The 18285-nt window shown below is 38.5% G+C and overlaps 1 protein-coding gene across 1 annotated transcript in view; it reads left to right on the top strand.

Annotated features, from left to right (window-relative positions):
• LOC140496785 (uncharacterized) overlaps positions 1–18285 on the top strand; it is a 125340-nt gene that overhangs the window by 95427 nt on the left and 11628 nt on the right. The window lies entirely within an intron of this gene.

The raw sequence follows: 18285 nt of genomic DNA, 5'->3' as shown, positions 1-18285 counted from the left end.
ATTGGATGACCTGAAAGTCATGATCAATCAAAAAAAAGAGCCTGGACAGCATCTTTCAAGAAATTATCAAAGAAAACTGCCCTGATATCCTAGAACCAATAATGAAATAATCATTGAAAGAATATACCAATCACTACCTGAAAGAGATCTCAGAATTAAAACTCCAAAGAATATTGCAGCCAAATCCAAGAATTATCAGGTCAAGGAGAATATACTGTAAACAGCTAGGAAGAAACAATTCAAATATCAAGAAGCCACAGTGAGGATTACACAGGACTTAGCAGCTTTTACATTAAAGGACTAGAGTACTTCGAATATGATATTTCAGAAGGCAAAGGAGTTTGGATTACAACCAAGAATCAATTACCCAACAAAATTGAGCATCATCTGGGGGAAAAGATGGATGATCAATGAAATAGGGGCCTTTCAAACTTTCCTGATGAAAAGACCAGAGCTGAACAGAAAATTTGATCTTCAAATACAAAACTCAAGAGAAGCATAAAAAGGCAAATGGGGGGAAAATCATTTTATTCAATAAGGTTAAACTGTTTACATCCTTACATGAGAAGATGATACCTGTAAGTCTTGAGAATTGTGTCTCTATTAGGGGAGGTAGAATGGGAATGCATAGACAGTGAGTGTGGGTAAAAGTTGACTTCAATGTGATTATTTAAAATTAAGGGGTGAAAAAAAAGGATTGCAATGGGAGAAGAGGAAAGGGGGAGGAAGAATAGGGCAAATTATATCACTTGAAGTGTTGCAAATGACCTATTACAGTGGAGGGAAAGAAGGGAGGGTGGTGAGTATTGTTTGAATCTTATTCTCATCAGGTTTGGCCCAAAGAAACCAAATACTCAGTTGGATATAGATATGTATATTACCTATAGGGAAGTAGGAGGGAAAGGGGAAAGAAAAGGGAAGAGGGTGATATAAGGGAGGGTAGAAGGGAAGGCAGAAGTAGCAGGGGAAAGGGAAAGAAACGGAAGGAGGACTGAAATAAGCAAGTTCAGAAGCAAAACCCTGGTGAGGAGGGATGGGGTGAAAAAAGAAAGAAAAGTATAAGCAGGTGGCAAAATAGCATGTAGGGAAATAACACAGTTACTAATCATAACTGCGAATGTGAATGGGATGAACTCTCCCATAAAATGGGAGCAGATAGCAGAGTGGATTAAAAACCAGAATCCTACAATATGTTGTTTACAGGAAATACATTTGAAGCAGAGAGATACATACAAACTAAACGTAAAAGGCTGGAATAGTGTGTTTCAACTAAAGTAAAAAAAAAAAACAAGCAGGGGTAGCAATCTTGATATCAGAAAAAACAAAATTTAGAAAAGATCTAATTAAAAGAGACGAGGAAGGAAACTACATCTTGCTAAAAGGTACTATGTGTGTTCATCCTTCATTGCCAAAGACCATGCCATCGGAGAAATAATGACATGACTTGCACTTGACTTTGTTTTGAGTGAGGGAGGGCTGTGCAGGTCACCAGTCTCACTTCTCCCCCAGAGTCATCTGAATCCAGTAACCAGAAATTCGTCAGAATGACTGGAGATGACCCAGGATGAGGCAATTGGGGTTAAGTGACTTGCCCAAGGTCACACAGCTAGTGGGTGTCAAGTGTCTGAGGTGATATTTGAACTCAGGTCCTCCTGACTCCTGCACTGGTGCTCTATCTACTGTACCACCTGGTTGCCCAAAAGGTACTATAGACAATGAAGAAATATCAATACTAAACATATATGTGCTAAGTGGTATAGCACAAATTCTTATGATCTCTCCTTGATCTATTTTCTAGGTCAGTTGTTTTTCCAATGAGATGTCTCACGTTGTCTTTTTTTTTTATTCTTTTGGTTTTGTTTTATGATTTCTTGATTTCTCATAGTCATTGGCTTCCATTTGCTTCATTCTAATTTCTAAGACATTATTTTCTTTTTTTCTAATTAAATTTATTTGTTTTCAACATTCACTTCCACGAAATTTTGAATTTCAAATTTTCTCCCCCCTACCAAATCTCCCCTCTACTCCCACCCCAAGATAGCATATATTCTGATTACCCCATTTTCCATTCTTCCCTCCCTTCTATCACCCCACACCCTTCTTATCCCCTTCCCTTCTATTTTCCTGTAGGACGAGATAGATTTCTTTACCCCATCGAGACATTATTTTCTTCAGTGAGCTTTTGGACCTCCTTTTCCATTTGGCCAGTTTTGCTTTTAAAGGCATTCTCCTTATTGTCTTTTTGGACCTCATTTGCCATTTGGCCTAGTCTGTGTTTTAAAGTGTTATTTTCTTCAGTATTTTCTGTGTCTCTTTTGCCAAGTTGACTCTTTTTTCATGATTTTCTTTCCATCACTCTCATTTCTCTTCCCAATTTTTCCTCTACCTCTCACTTGATTTTCAAAATCCTTTTTGAGCTCTTCCATAGCCTAAGGCCAATTCATATTTTTCTTGGAGGCTTTATATGGAGGAGCTTTGACTTTGTTGTCTTCTTCTGAGTAAGTATTTTGATTCCTTGTAACTAAAGTAATTTCTATAGTTTTTCCCCACCATCTGCTCATTTTCCCAGCCTATTACTTCACTTTTAAACTCTTTGTTACAGTAAGACTCTGCTTCCAGGGTGGAGGGTGAACTGTCCCAAGCTTCAGGGGTTTTCTGCAGCTGTTATTTCCAGAGATATTTCTAGTGACCTGTAAATTTCAGTTCTTCCAAGGTGGTATGATCTAAGCAGATGAGAATCTCTCCTGACCTGTGCTCTGGTCTGTGAGTGACCACAAACACTCTTTTCTGCCCTGGAACTGTGAGGAGGATTTCCCCCTCCACTACCGCTACAACTTCTGATATGCTAGTGCTCCTTGTCCTGGGACTGCCACCCAGCACTCCAAACCAGATCTAAGCAACAGAATCCTGCCTCAGTGTTAGCAAAGAGGGCTCTGTAATCTCCTTCCAACCAGTTGTTTGACCCTCTTACCATCTGTGGGCTAAGAGCTCTGGAAGCAGCTGCTGCTGCTGCTAATTTAGTCACTCCCAAGGCCTGCTCCTGGTTTTCTGGGACCAGTGCTGTGCTAGTGCAACCTGGACTGGACTGTGCTCTTCTCTCACCCAGGTCCAACACACCTTTCCTGGTGACCTTACAGGCTGTCTTGGTCTGGAAATTTGTTTCACTCTTTTTGTGGGTTCTGCTGCTGTAGAATTTGCTTAGGGTCATTTTTTTAATGTTTTTGGAGGGGTTTGGGGAAAGCTCAGATGAGTTCCTGCCTTTACTCTGCCATCTTGCTCCCCTCCCATTCCTGTATTTTAAATCACAGTCTAGATATGCTTATTGAGTTGGATTCCAACACAAAACTTCTCAGGCACCATATTAATAACTAGTGACTTATTTCCTAAGTGTTTTTCTCTTCTGAAGCTCTTGCTTTTGATATTCATGAGTGATGACACCACATCTATCCCAATGGTCTTCAGTTTCTTTCCCAACACTTTGCAGTCTTTATCAATGCAATCTAAATGTTTTCTGGCAGTAGTCATGCAACTTGTTCCATCTTCTTTTTTAAATCCTGGCTACATCCTCCTGATAAGAGCATCAGGAACTGGTCATGCCTATCTGATAGGCAACTCAAATTACACATGGGTGATGAAATTAATATCTTCTCTTCTTCTCCTCTCAGCATTACCCCACTTCTGGGTTTTCCTAATTCTGTCTTGAGCCTCATTATTCTTCCAGTAACTCAGATGTCCAGCCTTGGAGTTATGGTTGACTTCTCACTCTCTCTCTCCCCACTTATTCAGTCAGATGCCAAATCTTGTTTGATTCTATCCCTACAACATCTCTCACATCTATCTTCTCGTCTCTGCTCATACAGCCATCCTTGGGTCCTCATCATTTCTTGCCTTGGCTTTTTCTGGTTTCCTTGCCTCTAGTCCTTCCCTTCTATGGTCCACCTTCCACATAGCTGCTTAAGTGATACTGCTAAAGCTCAGCACGGACCATATCATTACCATGTTCATTGAACTTCCAGGCTCCCTATTGTCTCTAGAATCAAATACAGGCTCCTTTCTTTCCCTTTTAAATGGAACTCCTTTTTTTCCTACTCCTACCTTTCTGGGTTTATTAATTATTATTCTGCTTCACATATTCTACCTTCAAACTAAATTGGCTTCCTTGCTGTTCCTCATATATATATCCTATCTGTGTTCTATAAGCTGTTCTTCATGCCTGGAATGCATATTCTTCACCTCTGCCTTTTACAATGCCTGGGTTGCTTCACAGTTCCACTCAGATGCTACCTCTTACATGAAACCTTTCCTGGTTCTCCCAGCTGCTGATGCTGTCCCCTAGAAATGACCTTTTCATTGTCAATAGACATTCATATATGTGTGTTCATGTGCATACACACACACACACACACACACACACACATACTTGAATAAATGCTGTTTGGAGAAAACAACTATTGGGGAATAGAATACAAGTTCCTTGAGGGGACAGTCTGTTTCCTTTTTGACTTTGTGTCTCTAGTACCTAGCACAATATCTGGTATATAGTAGAATGAAACTAGATGTTCCTCAGTACATCCAGTTTCTTCCATATCTGTTTCTTAGCTACAACCATTCAGTGATCTTTCTCTCTCTTTTTTTTTCAAAGAATAAATCTATAAATCTGTTGGATTGCCTTATCTTGTGATCCCAATTGTAGTTCTTCTGTTGCACTGAAGGTTTAGAATTGGGGTACTTAACCTGGGATCTATGAACTTTTTTAAAAAAAAATACATATATTTTGATAAATGAACTTCAATAAATTTTGTTTCCTTTGTAATCCTACATATTTATTTTATTCATTTATAATCATTATTCTGTGAAGGGGTCCATAGGCTTTACTAGACTGACAGAAGTCTAGGTAACAAGAAATAATGAAGGATACCAGATCTGAAAAAAAGTTTATGGGTCTTGCATGATATAAAGAGGTTTCAACAGGAAGTCCTTCCTGCTCCCTTTATTGAGTTGAATTAGTCATAGCTTCATCATACGTAATTAATCTTTGGAGAGTTGGCATTAAAGCATGCCCCAGGAAACTCATGATTAGGAAAACCTTGTCATCCTGCAAGATAAAATCAGACTTGGTGTTCACACTTCATCGCTACCGAAGTCATGAACTCCAAAACTTCCTAAAGGGGAGGAGCTTAACACAGATATCTCCTCATTTCCCACTCAGTTTCATTGTTTGAGGACTTCTCTGACATCTCCATGCCCCTGAAAATCTTCTCTACCTCCCCCTGCTCCCAACCCTTTTAGCTTTCTTTTGTGTGTTGTCTTCCACCACAAGATGGTAAGCTCTTTGAGACCAGCAACTTCCTTCCTTCCTTCCTTCCTTCCTAACTTCCTTCCTTCCTTCCTTCCTTATTTTCTTTCTTCCTTCTTTGCTTTAAAATTTTTTTATTTGTGTTTTAGTGCCTACCACGTGGTAGGCAGTAAGTAAATGTTTATTGTCTACCAAATACATATAACAACAGCCCATCATATTAGAAGAACTTCTGCTAATCTTTACTTTCAAGGCTGTTCTAGTGCCACTGTTCTTTGGCAGATCCTGACAATGTGTTTATAAGAAAGGCCAGAGAATTCTCTGTTTCATAGTCCTTTGAGAGAAACACTTGAACACCTCCACTGCTTTCTAGAGGTCACTTGTGTAACTGAGCCCCAAGGTTAGGACTCCAACCTCTCTAGAAGTCCTAGGTCTTAAAATTCAACCCAGAACTTGAAAATCAGTACATTTTTCCAACTCATAAATTTGGGGAAATGCAGAATGCTTAATTCCTGAGGGAGGTAATTCAGCATCCTATAAAAGTAAATTATTAGGATATTCCCCTTGAGATGTCCCTTCTATTTCTTTGGAATTTGTTGAATTCCGAATACATCTGAGGCCATCACTTGGCTCATTTATAAATGAAAAACGATACTGAATCTAGATGCTGTTCAACAGATTTTGCTGATCTATCTGAGAGGACAACTCAGTCTGTGATACAAACAAAAGCAGAGTGTGCATTTTTGAAGGGCCAATTAAAAGGGGAAGGCTTAATTTGTTTAGTAACTACTGAAGTTATACTCATATCCTGGAGTATGGATTGACTCCATCACAGAAGAGGTTTGCATAGGAGATGTTTAACAAATCATTTGTTATTGAACTAAATTGATACCCAGTCTCTCCATACCTAGTCACTGATCTCTGTCAATCCCTCCTCCTATACCAGGATCTTCATCTTCTCATTATATGGACACTACCCTGAGCCTTCCACACCTCTGGGTTCTAAACTCTGCCTGAACAATGCCTATCTATTCTCCCTGACTGTTCTGACCTATTAAAATCTGTACTGTTTCCTGACATGAATTTGCAACTTTCATGTGCTCTCCCATATATTATGACCTCCTGGATAGGTTCCTTTACCTATTCAAATATTTTATTTTATTGTTAACTTATTTAACTTTTCAACATTCATTTCCACAAAATTTTGGGTTCCAAATTTTCTCCCCATTTCTCCCCTCTCCCCATCGCAAAATGCCGAGCATTCTAATTGGCCCTATCACCAATCTGCCCTCCCTTCTAACATCTCTCCCTTCCCTTATCCCCATCTTCTCTTTTGTCCTGTAGGGCAAGATAACTTTCTATACCCCATTACCTGTATTTCTATTTCCTAGTTGCAAGAACAATACTCAACAGTTGTTCCTAAAACTTTGAGTTCCAACATCTCCCCATCCCTCCATCCCCACCCATTCCCTTTGGGAAGGCAACGAATTCAATATAGGTCATATCTGTGTAGTTTTGCAAATGACTTCCGTAATAGTCATGTTGTGTAAGATTATAATTCCCTCCATCCTATCCTGCCCCCCATTGCTTCTATTCTCTCTTTTGATCCTGTCCCTCCCCAAGTGTTGACTTCTAATTGCTCCCTCCTCCCACTGCCCTCCCTTCCATCATCCTCCCCACCCTGCTTATCCCTTTCTCCCCCACTTTCCTGTATGGTAAGATAGGTTTTCATACCAAATGAGTGTGCATTTTATTCCCTCCTTGAGTCAAATGTGATGAAAGTAAGCTTCATGCTTTTTTCTCTCACCTCCCCTATTTTTCCCTCCACTGAAAAGTCTTTTACTTGCTTCTTTTATGAGAGATAATTTGCCCCATTCCATTTCTCCCTTTCTCCTCCTGATATATTTCTCTCTCACTGCTTAATTTCATTTTTTAAAGATATGATCCCATCCTATTCAATTCAACCTGTGCTGTGTGTGTGTGTGTGTGTGTGTGTGTGTGTGTGTGTAATCCTACCAACTACCCAGATACTGAAAAAAGTTTCAAGTTACAAATATTGTCTGTCCATGTAGGAATGTAAACAGTTCAAATTTAGTAAGTCCCTTATGGTTTCTCTTTGCTGTTTACCTTTTCATACTTCTCTTGATTCTTGTGTTTGAAGGTCAAATTTTCTTTTCAGCTCTGACCTTTTCATCAAGAATGCTTGAAAGTCCTCGATTTCATTGAAAGACCATTTTTTTCCCCTGAAGTATTATACTCAGTTTTGCTGGGTAGGTGATTTTTAGTTTTAATCCTAGTTCCTTTGCCCTCTGGAATATCATATTCCAAGCCTTTTGATCTCTTACTGTAGAAGCTGCCAGATCTTGTGTTATCCTGATTGTATTTCCACAATACTTGAATTGTTTCTTTCTAGCTGTTTGCAATATTTTCTCCTTGACCTGGGAACTCTGGAATTTGGCCACAATGTTCCTAGGAGTTTCTCTTTTTAGGTCTCTTTCAGGAGGTGATTGGTGGATTCCTTGAATACTTATTTTGCCCTCTGGTTCTAGAATCTCAGGTCAGTTTTCCTTGATAATTTCATGAAAGATGATGTCTAGGCTCTTTTTTTGATCATGGCTTTCAGGTAGTCCCATAATTTTTAAATTGTCTCTCCTGGATCTGTTTTCTAGGTCAGTTGTTTTTCCAATGAGATATTTCACATTATCTTCCATTTTTTCATTCTTTTGGTTTTGTTTTGTGATTTCTTGGTTTCTCATAAAGTCATTAGCCTCCATCTGTTCCATTCTAATTTTCTTCAGTGAGCTTTTGAACTCCTTTTCCATTTGGCTAATTCTGCTTTTTAAAGCATTCTTCTCCTCATTGGCTTTTGAACCTCTTTTGCCAATTGAGTTAGCCTATTTTTAAAGGTGTTATTTTCTTCAGCATTTTTTTGGTTCTCCTTTAGCAAGTTGTTGACTTGTTTTTCATGCTTTTCTTACATCTCTCTTATTTCTCTTCCCAGTTTTTCATCTACCTCTCTTACTTGATTTTCAAAATCCTTTTTGAGCTCTTCCATGGCCTGAACCCATTGAATATTTACTTTGGATGTTTGGGATACAGAAGCCTTGACTTTTACATCTTTCCCTGATGGTAAGCATTGTTCTTCCTCATCAGAAAGGATGGGAGGAGATATCTGTTCACCAAGAAAGTAACCTTCTATGGTTTTATTTTTTTTCCCCTTTTTTTGGGCATTTTCCCAACCAGTTACTTGACTTTTGGGTCCTTTGTCAAGAGTAGGGTATACTCTGGGGACCTGTAAGATATCAGTTCCTCCAAAGTGGCACAATCAAGCATGTACTGATCTGGGTTCAGGGAAGGATTTTTGTGCCCAGAATCTTAGCAGAGATTCCTCTCCACAGGCACCTGACCTCCAGTTCCACAAAGCTAGCACTGGGAGGGGTGGGATTCAGTCAAGCTGTGGGGGCAGGGCCACCATTCAGTGAGAGACAAAGACCAGCTCCCTCAGTGCCCCCAGGGGTTTTTACGGTCCAGCCATGGTCTCGGGCTGCTGTAGGGGCTGCTGTGAGATCTGCTGATGCCTGCCCCATGTGGCCTCTGCAGCTATGGGAAGGCCTTTCTCCCTTCCTGGCCAGCTGAAAAAACCCAGTCACTGACCTTTGGCACCTGTGGGTTGAGGGATCTTCGAATCTGCTGCTGCTGCTACTGCTGTGACTGGAGATTCCATCCCCGAGGGCTGTTCTCCAGCCACACAGGCAAGGCTGGGCTGGGCTCTGCACTCTGCTCCATGTCCAGTGCAACTGACCTTTCCCATGGGCCTTTCAGGTCACCCTGGGCTGGAAATCTCCACCACTCTGTTGTTCTCCACTTCTGCTGCTCCAATATTTATTGAGAGTCCCTCTCTACAGGTATATTATGGGATGTGTCGGGAGAGCCTGCATTTTTTTTGTCTTTCTACTCCACCATCTTGGCTCCACCCCCTCAAATATTTTATATATATCAGAACCTTCTGTCTTTTTCTAGCATGCTTTCTATTATTACAGTCCAAGAACCAGGTATGACTCAGTCAGAGGCTTCTGGGTAAAGAATGAATTGTGGATAAATGATCTGCTGAAAACTGATTCTGATAATGTCAGGTTGATATGGACAAAGAACTGAAAAGTTTTTGGTCAATCTTCTGGTGAAGAGCTTCTCCAGAAGAGCTAGGCTGGTTCTCAGACAGTTAGAAGTCTGCCATAGGAATCATAATGGACATCATTCCAGTTTAATAAGACCTAAAAGAGCTTATATTTTGCTGGCATAGCCATCGAAGATCCAGGATCAACTTCACATTAAGATGAGACATCTTACTGGGACTTTGTGGAAGCTCTACTAAAGCAATAAATTATTGTGCCTAGCCTAGGTGATGCAATGGATAAAGTTCTGGATATTGAGTCAAAAATATCTTAATTCAAGTCTTGCTTAGACATTTATTGGTTGTGGGACCTTGGGCAAATCCCTTAACCTCTCTTATCTGTAAACTGTCTTGGTGGATAGGCCAAACCAGGTTGAGGGTAACTGGCAAGCCTTGAACTCATTGGTGATTTGGGGGGGGGGGGAGGGTTATCCCAAGGATACGAAGGCTTCCTGTGGCAGAATGGGTTGATGAGAGCAATTTGTTCCAGTGACCATGAAGGCAGCTGGAGCACTTAGAACTTGGTCACACATCAAAGATGCTATGGGTCATCCAACGATATCTTGATTTTTGTCTTGCCATTGGACTTTATGAGAGAGAAAATGATACTGACTATTTTGTGCAACTCTGCCTCATTTAAATCCAATTCACATAGGAGTCAACACATCATCCTATAATGTCATTGGTTCTCTTTGAAAACGAAGGACAAATAACAACTACATGCCAGGCACTGTGCTAAGTGCTGGAAGTTCAAAGAAAGGCAAAAAGACATTCTGTGCTGATGGTCTAATGAAGGAGACAATATTCAAACAGCTATCTACAAACAAAATATATACAGGATAAAATGGAAATAATCACCAAAGGGAAGGCACTAGAATTAAGGTGGATCTGGAAAGGCTTCTGGTAGAAGGTACCACTTTAGCTTTTTCTTGAAGGAAGCCAGGGAAGCCAGGAGGTAGAGATGAGGAGGGAGACCACTCCAGATATTAGAGATAGTCAATGAAAATACCTGGAGACAGGAGAGAATGTCTTGTTCAAGGAACAATAAAAAGACCAGTGTCACTGGATCACAGTGTATAGTGAGGGAGTGTAAGGTATAATGAGACTGGAAAGACTGAGAGAGGGGTCACATCTATCAAGGGCTTTGAATGTCAGAGGATTTTACATTTGATTTGGAGGTGATAGAGAACAACAGAACTTTACTGAATAGGAGGGTGAACATGGTCAGATCTGTGCTTTAGGAAGATCACTTTGACAGATGAATGGAGGATGGAGGAGTGGGGAGAGACTTGTGGCAAGGAGAACAACTAGTAGGCTATTGCAAAAGGCCAGGTGATAAAGTGATGAGGGCCTGCACCAGGGCAATGGCAGTGTCAGAGGAGAGTGTCATATGTGAGATGTTATAAAAGTAAAATCAACAAGACTTGGCAACTGGTTAGATATTGGGCATGAGAGAGAGGTAAGAATCGAGGATGATATCTAGGTTCTTTCCATAAGGTAAAATACACTTTTTGGGATGGCTAAACATACAATACCCTTTACGACCGATATACACTGTCAAAGCAACAAGCAATAACAAGGATATTTGGCAAGGCCCAGATCTCCTGTCCTTACCTAATGTGGCTCAAATTTGGAATTACCATGATATAACTTCCAAGATTGGAAAAGTCCATTCTTAGGACATCTTGTCTCAGGCTGAATGCAAAGATATGTCTGCATTGCCATAGGCTTCTGTCAGAAATCTCAATACCTCATTACTTGGATAGGAGACAGCCTTTCTTAGGAATTCTAAATCTATGAATTGAGTTCAAGAAAGGAAACAACATAGTAGAAGGGAGCAGAAGGTAGGAGGTTCATGATGTCCCTTCTCAGACCACAGACAGCTCCCTTTGTGCTCCTGCTCACTTTACTTCCATTATTTGCTCCTGGAAAGGAGAAAGAGGGGGAATTACTACCCTTCTCACCCTCCTCCATAAAGGTTGACTTTGCATCTAGGTGGTGCAGTGGATAGAGTGCTAGACCTGGAGTCAGGCAGACTCATCTTCCTGGGTTCAAATTTGGCCTCAGGCACTTACTAGCTGTGTGATCCTGGGCAAGTCACTTAACCCTGATTACCTCAGTTTCCACATCTGTAAAATGAGTTGGAGAAGGAAATGGCAAACTACTCCAGGATCTCGGCCAAGAAAACCCCAAATAGGGTCATGAAGAGTCAGATGTGACCGAAAAAAAATGGCTGAACAACAAGAAGTCATTTTTATAGACCACAGAGAAAGGGTAGCTCTTAGACAAGAGTCTATCTCTCCAGACTCTCAGTTGACAATCATTTTGGAGACAGACCCAGTCACTAATTGCCCCTGTGTCTTTTCATGAAGGATACAGGACACAAGCCTACCTCCTTAAGCATGAATCCTTCCAGACCTTTCAGACAAAGTTCAGTGTGTCATTAAGCTGATTGGAGATAATCATAAAATGTGTCAGAGATTCCCCTGATCAAAACTCTGCTTATATTTTTTAGTGACCTGCACAGCTAAAGTATACTTTTGTTGGTCTATCAAGAACAAAATGGACATTTATTTAATCAGAGTACATCTCTCCAGACCTCTTGTAACTCATCTGTGAAATGGGGTAATAGTACTCATGTCATCTACTTCACAGAGTTGTTTTAAGGAAAGCACTTTGTAAACCTTGAGGTGTCATGGAAATATGACAAGTTATTATCCTAATCTTATTCAAAAAGGTTTTTTTGGTAGGGGGTACAATGGGCAATGCCTGGACTTGGAGCCAGGAAGGTTTTGCTTCAAATCCTACTTCACACTTACCAGCTATGTGATTATGGACAGATCACTTAATATCTCTGAGCCTCAGGTTTATAATCCATAAAATAGATAGTGATACTTTAGAGGATGATGGAATTTCACAAGGCTATTAAAAGGATCAAATGAGTTTGTTTAGTCATTTTTCAATCGAGTCCAACTTTCTGTGACCCCAGTTGGGGTTTTCTTGGCAAAGATAATGGAATGACTTGCTTTTTACTTCTCCAGCTCATATGTCAGATGAGGAGACTGAGGCAAATAGGCTTAAGTAACTTGCCAGAGTTCCACAGCTAGTGTCTGTGGCTAGACTTGAACTCAGAAAGAGGAGTCTTCTTAACTCCAAGCCTAGCACTGAGTCCACTGTGCCACCTAGTTGCCCATAAATGAATTTACATGAAAGTATTTGTAAACCTTTCAGTGTTCAATAAATATCCCAATGCCTTTTGCAGAAAAGAGATTTAATTAACACTTTTTGAGTTGCATTGAATTTTAGACAGGTACAATTGGAAACTCAGTCAATAAGGATTTATTAAAGCATTTATTAGAGGATGTGATATTCTTAATCCTGCAAGCTACTGAATAAGCAATGTTATTAGGAGGAAGTTGGGTGTAATAGAAAGTGCATAGGCTTCGGACTCAAGGGTGGACTTGAGCTCTGGTTCTGATGCTTACTTTGAGTCCATTCACCTCTCCAGACCTCTATTTTTTCCATCTGTTTAAAGGGGATACTAATGCACTACCTACCTCACAGGATTGCTTTGAAGAAAGTGTTTTGTAAGTGCTAAAAAAAAAAAAACAAAACCAAAGCATAAAAATGTGAGATGTCATCATCTCAATTGTATTTAATGAGGTGATTTTTGAAAGGTTTAAAAGAAATATTGGAAGTGTAGAAGCCAAGTCACAATCTTCTATCATCTGCTCTCAACTCTACTCTACATAAGAAAAAACCCAGTGAGACTTTTAAGCTTGTGTCTGCTTTATTACTCGTTCCCTTGCCACATTAAAAAAAAAAATGTAGGAGGAGCATAGCTGGAAGAAAAACCACAAAATTTCCTTGTTTACTAGCTCTTTCGTAATCTTTACAACTGAGGTGAAATGAAAGGAAATGATTAAGTTGCTTGTTTATTTTAGCTGCTTCTTTTCTTTGCAGTCCCTTGATTTAAGGAGTTAGAAATTTCCTGTTAACAAGTAGGTATTTATTATAACTGTAACATGACTCACTCTGGCCCTGTTCTCTCTAGAGGTTTTAGGGTCATTTCTCTGCCATCAGCTCAAGCCCTCACTGGCGGGGTTCCTTACATTTTAGGGGCCCAGAAACTTGCATCCTAATTCCATTTAACCACTTAATATTGAAGTAGCTTTGACAAAGAGATATTTGCTTCAAAATTATAGAAAGAATAAACATATAAACATTTCACCTCTACCCCCAGTACCTTGGGAGTAAGAGTCCCTGCATCACCAAGGTTACTGGGGGCTGGAGGGAATCATGTCCATAATTTAGCTCTGTTTGTACATAGCTTCAGTCCTGCCAAACTCAAGTCCAGATCCCTGTTGGACTGGAGTCCCAAGGTCACTGTTGACCATCACTCTGTGTTCCTCAGGGTCTCAGTGCAGGGGTCGACTATAGCATATGACCCAAATCCCTGGACTGCAGATTCCAATGCTCATATTCTTGGCGCAGATCAGACTCGATTCTTTGCACTTGGAATGAAAAGAATAAATGGAAAAATCAATGGACCATGCCTATTTCTATGGGAAGTAGAGGAGGCCCTATGGTTTTCCCCCTGTGTCACATGGTATCACTGGCTATGAATCAAAGAGTCACTTCACTTCCTCAGATGTGAAAGCCTTAGACATACATCCAGTGCTGAGTTAGGCTGTTTTGAAGAAGACAATTGTTTTGGCTACATAGCCAATGGAAAAAGCCAGTTCCCAAATACATGGTAGGTCAATGCAGAATGTTCACAAAACTCCAATTTTCCAGTTTCCTAGAAGCAAATCTCTAATGTCTTCAAGTGGATGGTGCCATCTTCAGTGGTTTAGGCATGCACCATACCCCACCTCGCCCTATCCCTTCCCTAATACACAGCCTTTAGGAACTGGTCTCTGAATTGTGATGTTCTAATCAGAGCTCTCACTAGATCATTGTATAATACACATATATGTATATATGTGTGTGAGTTACTAAATGGGCATGTATGATAGCATCCCAGACTCTCAGAGTAGGAAGAAACCTAAGTGACCATTTTTTCCAACCCATCGGTTATCTCTGTAGTGTCCCTGAAACATAGGAATAGGTAAAGAAGATGAGATAAGTTAAGATGAATTGGTGTGGGATAGGATGAGAAAAGATGAGATGAGGAAGAGGAAAGAATGGTACTGTGTAGCAAATTTATAATCTAAAAGGTCATAAAATTTGTTTATTTTCCCAAAAATCTACAACTGTCATTTCCCCTTAATTCAACATTAATTGAGCAATATTTCCTTTAACATGAAAAACACTTCAACCCCTCTTACAAGCCTTCCAATTCTTATGCAAGTCACATTATAAAACTAATTATTAACCTTTTTGTGAGATAATGAAAAGAGCTCATTATGTAGCAACATTACATATCACCCTTCCAAGAAACCTTCAAAAATATTTATTTTTTAAAATTCAGTATTATTTTATTTTTTATTCTAAATTCTCTAACTCACTTGCCCTTCCCCATGCATGGAGAAGGCAAGAAAAACAGAACCATTACAAAGATGTGTAGTCACACAAAATAAATTTCTGCACTAATAATGTTGCAAAAAAAAAGAAATAAAAAAGAAAGAGAAAGAAATATATTTTAATCAGCACTCTGAGTCCATCAGTTTTCTATCTGGAGATAGCATATTTCATTATGAATTTTTTGGAATTATGGTTGGTCATTGTTGTAATCAGAGTTACTAAGTCTTTCAAAATTCATCATCTTTAGAATATTGCTATTACTGTAGAAATGGTTATCCTGGTTCTGCTTACTTCACTCTGCTTCAGTTCATACAAGTCTTCCCAGGTTTTTATGAAAACATCCTCTTCATCATTTTCTTATATTACAATAATATTCCATCATATTTATATACCATAACGTGTTCCCCAACTGATGAACTTCCCCTCAGTTTCCAATTCTTCACCACCACAAAAACAGCTGCTATAAATATATTTGGACAGATGGTCCTTTTCTTCTTTCTTTGATTTCTTTGATCTATAGATCTAATAGTACTATCATTGGGTCAAATGCTAGGCATACTTTAATAACTTTGGGGGCATAGTTTCAAATTGCTTTCTGGAATTATTAAACTAGTTACAGCTTCACTAAGAATGCATTTGTGTATCTGTTTTTTCACATTCCTCTCAGTATTTGTTATTGTCCCTTTTTGTCAACTTAGTCAATCCAATGAATAACCTCAGAGTTATTTTAATTTTCACTTCTCTAATAATTAGAGATCTGACTATGGATAGGTTTGAATATTGATATTCTTCCTCTGAAAGCTGCCTTTTTGCATCATTTGACTATCAATCAGGGAATGACCCTTACTTGACTCAGTTCTCTATGTATTTTGGAAATAAGACACTTATCAGAGAACCTTTCTATAAGGATTTCCACACCCACTTCCTCAGTTTTTTTCTAATTAGTTGAATTAATTTTATTTGTTCAATTTTTAAAAAATGTATAATAAAAATTATCCATTTTACCTCCTGTGAAACTTCTCTATTCATAAACTCTTCCCTTTTTTATAGGTCTGATAGGTAATAATCTTCCATCTCCACTAATTTGCTTTTGATATCACCCTTTACATCTAAATCGTATACCAATTTTGAGATTATCTTTGTGTATGGCATGAGATATTAAACTATGCCTAGTTTCTGCCATGCTACTTTCTAGTTTTCCTGAAAGTTTTTGTCAAATAATGAGATCTTGCCCCAATAGCTAGGATCTTTGGGTTTATCAAACACCCATTTATGATGCCCATTTGCTTCTCTTGTCTAACTAATCTATTCCATTTATCTTACATTTTACTTCCCAAGACATACTCTTTGATCCACTGATACTGGCCTCTTGGCTGTTCCATAAACAAGACACTCCTTCTTTCTACTCCAGGCATGATGTCCCTCCTCTCCTCCAACTACTGACTTCTCCAGCTTCCTTTAAGTCCCAACGAAAATCCTACCTTCTTCAGGAAGTCTCCTCTAATCTCTTTAAGCCCAATGCTTTCCTTCTTTAATTATTTCCTATTTATCCTATATATAACTTGCTTCGTATATATTGGTTTGCTTATTGTTTTTGTATTTTTTGCCTCTATTTGTATCTCCAGTGCTGAGCACAGTGACTGGTATGTAGAAGGCACTTAATAAATGCTTGTTGAATGAATTAACTAGTCTTTCTATTTCTTACCCATTACCAAATTGTTTGGATGATTTTGACTTTATAGTATAGTTTGAGATCTTATACTGCTAGACCCCTTTCCTTACCATTTTTTTCACTGATTCCTTTAATGTTCTTGACTTTTTGTTCTTCCAGATAAATTTTATTACTCTTTTTTCTAGCTCTATAAAGTAATTCTTTGAAAGTTTCACTGGCGTAACACTGAATAAATAAATAAATTTAGTTAGTATTGTCATTTTTATTATGTAGGTTTGGCCCGCTCTTGAGCAATTAATATTTCTCCAGTTATTTAGATCTGTATTAGTATGGCATGTTTTCTAATTGAGTTCACATAATTCCTATGTGTGTTGTGGCAGACTATAGACTCTCAAATATTTCATACTGTCTATAGTTATTTTAAATGGAATTTCTTCTGTCTCTTCCTGCTGGGTTTTGTTGGCAATATACAGAAATGCTGATTATTTGTGCAGGTTTGTTTCATAAACTACAGCTTTGTTGAAGTTTTTAATTGATTGGATCAGTTTTTTAGCTGACTAGTTAGGATTTTCCAAAAAAAAAATCATATCATTGCAAAAAATGATAATTTGTTTCCTTAAATTTCTTTTTTATTGCTATAATATTGAAAATATATATAGTAGAATATTGAATAGTAATGGTGACCATGTACATTCTCATTTCACCCTGATCTTACGGAAAAGGCTTCTAGCTTATCCTCATTACAGATGATGCTTGCTTTTGGTTTTAGATGTTACTTATTTTAAAGAAAGCTCCATTTATTTCTGTGCTTTCTAGTGATCTTAATAGGAATTATTGTTATATTTTGTCAAAAACCTTTCCTGCATCTGTTGAATTAATTATATGATTTTTGTTGGTTTTGTTACTAGTATGGCCAGTTATACTTATAGTTGTCCTAATATTGAAACAGCCCTGAATTCCCAGTATAAATCCAACCTAGTCATAGTCTATGATCTTTGTGACATAATGCTGTAATCTTGATAGTATTTTGTTTAAAATTTTTGCAACAACATTCATTAGGACAATTGGTCTATAGCTTTCTTTCTCTATTTTTGTTTTTCCTGGATTACATATCAAAGCCATATTTGTGTCATAGGAGTTATTTGGAAGAATTCTCTCTTTGCCTGTTGTTTTTTCTTTCAAGCAGTTTATGTAGCACTGGAATTAATTTTTCTTCAAATGTTTGGTAGAATTCACTTGTAAATCCATCTGGTCCTATGGTTTTTTCCCCTTAGGGAATTCATTTATTATTTGTTTAATTAATTTTTCTAAGATGGTGTTTTTTAAGTATTCCATTTTTTCTTCTGTTAATCTGAGCAATTTATATTTTCTCTTTCACCTAGGAACTCTGAATTTTGGCTATCATATTCCTAGGAGTTTTCATTTTGGGGTTTCAGGAAGTGAACAGTGCGTTCTTAAAATTTCTATGTTGCCCTCTGGCTCTAAGATATCTGGGCAGTTTTCCTTTTGTAATTTCTTGAAATATGCTGTCTGTGCTTTTTTGTTGTTGCTTCTGGCTTTCAGGTAGCCCAGTGATTCTCAAGTTATCTCTCCTTGATCTATCTTCTAGATCAGTTCCTT

This window comes from Notamacropus eugenii, chromosome 1, assembly GCF_028372415.1.
Source record: "Notamacropus eugenii isolate mMacEug1 chromosome 1, mMacEug1.pri_v2, whole genome shotgun sequence".
Classification (NCBI taxonomy): Eukaryota; Metazoa; Chordata; class Mammalia; order Diprotodontia; family Macropodidae; genus Notamacropus; species Notamacropus eugenii.
Note: the sequence above shows the minus strand (reverse complement) of the source record. Positions and strands in the feature narration are given on the sequence as shown.